We start from the raw sequence: 3,160 nt of genomic DNA, 5'->3' as shown, positions 1-3,160 counted from the left end.
TTAGCCATGACCTGTAGTTAAACGTAATCACTATTGTAGGGTTAATTGAAGCAGAAACGCGAGATATCCGATATAATGAAAAGGCCTGATCAGTCACTGTAGAGTACTTTATACCCTGAAGTTATTAAATTTTTTTAACTCTGTACGTCTTTTTTATTGCTCTTTACTGATATTTCCATTGTGCATTTTATCGTAATTGATACCTCTGGCCTCAATTGTGTTTAATTTGTTTCTATTTTTGTTGACCCCCAGACATGGTCACCAACCACCTTACCATTGAAGAATCTTACAATAGTTAGAAAATTCGGTTCATGGTTATGAACACCCAATATCAGTATTTTACCATCCTGTACGTACATTTGATATGTTTTCTATGTCATGAAGTGATACTTAGAGTATAAGTAAACCTTAATAATGAAAATCTAAAATTTTCATTTTTGCTAACATATAGTTCTGTTAGCGATAACGTTTCCTTTACAGGGAGTGTAGTGGAACCAACATTGAGATTATATATGACGGTAGTATCTGTTCCCGAAAGAACAGTTACCGTGGATGACCATGCAGCTTTGCTAGAAATGAAATGATAATTAAATGGACACCCTAGCTGCAAACAGACGTTGATGTACTTCACTGGGGACATGTTGAAAATGTGTGCCCCGACCGGGACTCGAACCCGGGATCTCCTGCATACATGGCAGACGCTCTATCCATCTGAGCCACCGCGGGCACACAGGATAGTGCGACTGCAGGGACTTATCCCATGCACGCTCCCCGTGAGACCCACATTCCCAACATGTCCACACCACTACATTCGTAGTGCGCCTAATAGATGTTTGCCCATCATACTCATTACTCGTGGCAGATTAATCTACCAAGTACCGTACGAGTTCGGGCATAGTGTGTGCGTTCGCACAAGAAGGTCAATGGCCGGGAAGCCATATTTTAACTATATATGACGGTAGTATCTGTTCCCGAAAGAACAGTTACCGTGGATGACCATGCGGTAACTGATGTTGAAGAGAGAAGATAGGCGAAAATATTTCAAGGTACACCTTTCCAAATAACCATCCTTTGTAAAATAGTTGTCTGGAAAGAGCTACAAAAATAAAAATACCTTCACCAATGTCTTGAGAAGCAAAATACACGTTTTTAAAGCCAACACTCCACGAGACTCCACACTACAATGTCCACATTATTACGAGGGCCACACCAAACTACGGCAACATCCTATTCAAAATTCGACGTAGAACGACATTGTCTACCCAAAGGTTTGCCGACAAACATCTCGTACAAGTCCATCAGATTCATGCCAAGGCATTCGTCGCCAACCTCACGCAAGAACATTCGTAGACATCGTGTGAAAATAGTAGTCGAAATCAGGTAAAGATCAGTATCAGGCACTGAAGAAGCTTCAAAAACGCAACAATTAAAGTAGGACTTCGATGTACTATATCGATTCATCTCTCTATGCAGTATGTGTAAGTGTCTGAATACGAACTGCGTAACAGTCTTTGCATAATCCTTGTTTCCTGAGACAAACTTTTTGTAAATAAATGTTTTATGTACTTATAATGTTAATTAGAATAATATGTGAAAAGGAAAACATAGTCAAGTGATATTCAATGGAAACTCAGAACTGATCTCGTCTCCGTCCCTCCCAATTTTTGTACGTTCAACAATAACCTGTTGTTTAACATATTCACAATGTCGGGCGCAACAGGAGCAGAAACGCGAGATATCGGATCTAAGAAAAGAACTGATCAGCCACTGTAGAGTGCTTTGTACCCTGAAGTTATTAAATTTTTTTAACTGTGTACTTCTTTTTGATTGCTCTTTACCGACCCCAATTCAATTTAGGGTATTTTCATTGTGCATTTTTGTGTAATTGATATCTCTGGCTCCAGTTTTATTTAATTTGTTTGCATTTTTATCTACACCCAGGCATGGTCACCAACCATGTTACCATTAAAGAAGCTTATAATAGTTAGTTGGATTGCTATGTCACGAAGTCGTACTAATAGTAAAAATAAACCTTATCAACGAAAACATAAATAAAGTTACGCCTGAATCCGTACGCTTATTTTTGCTAGCGATAACGTTTCCTTTACAGGTAGTGTAGTGCAATCTACACTGAGATCATTGTCTGATTACATCAGTGCCCATACTGCTGCACTCTTCTGAACTCTGCCTGCGTGAGGTGGTAGCTTCCTACCTTGCGGGCTGTAGGTTCGGCACCAAATCCCTAAAAGACTCACAGATCATCCTTGCGCAACTGTGGTAGGAAGACAGATGAGAACCAGTCTCACACACGTTAGAAAGTGGACACGAACATGCTACATTTCTCTTTACAGTTCCTGAAGCTATGTACTCCGCTAAGACTTAGCCAGGTCAGTGACTCCTGTGTACATATATTTTATACATAGGAGGCACTGACCTGACGAAGTCATAGCGTGAAAGGCTGCATGTACAGAGGTCATTATTTGATATTTAACGACGACAGATACAACCGAAACGAGGCACTTTTATAGATCGTCATTATGTAGTTGCATTGAAGCGGTAGACTTTCACAGGACATGACATATGCGTAAGGCTATAAGCATGAAATATAGAAAACCTTTAACTACAGATGGTTGGTTCTCTGTTGCTATATTATAGCAAATCGTGCCTATAACGACGCGTTTTCGGAAGATCCTGAATTTGTTGATGCTCTGAAATATCTTATATCCATACCACGTACGTTATAGAAAAGAAACTCCAAATACAAACTCCATACAATTTGGCAGCTCCTAAATTCTGCCTATGAGGTGAAAACGATGTCACATCTCATTGACCACTTTCCTGTACACAGTGCAAAAATCTGACATGCCATATTCCTCCTTTCACGCTTCGCGGTATACTGAAACGTGGAATTTCACGCTGTGATGTCTTTCACGTCCCGTTAGAGGCCGGCTTACGGAACTAGCTGTCTTCGACTTCGTCCACTACACAGCCAGCAGACTGCTGCAGGCAGTAAATTTTGTTAGACGTCTCTCCAAACACGTGCAACTGTTCTGTGTATCACAGTCATAAAATGGTATGGTTGCATAAGACGACCCTTAGCTGCTTTTTGTCGTTATTGATATAATCTACAGCAGCGAATTAAAGTCAGTGGCACAGACGG

The 3,160-nt window shown here is 40.3% G+C and overlaps 1 non-coding gene across 1 annotated transcript; it reads right to left on the bottom strand.

The window, feature by feature from the left end:
- Positions 1–652: 652 nt before the first annotated feature.
- On the bottom strand, positions 653–727 carry Trnat-ugu. Its single transcript has one exon. It is a non-coding gene; the product is annotated as a tRNA-Thr (tRNA).
- Between the last annotated feature and the right edge of the window lie 2,433 nt (positions 728–3,160).

Source organism: Schistocerca americana, chromosome 7 (assembly GCF_021461395.2).
Source record: "Schistocerca americana isolate TAMUIC-IGC-003095 chromosome 7, iqSchAmer2.1, whole genome shotgun sequence".
Classification (NCBI taxonomy): Eukaryota; Metazoa; Arthropoda; class Insecta; order Orthoptera; family Acrididae; genus Schistocerca; species Schistocerca americana.
Note: the sequence above shows the minus strand (reverse complement) of the source record. Positions and strands in the feature narration are given on the sequence as shown.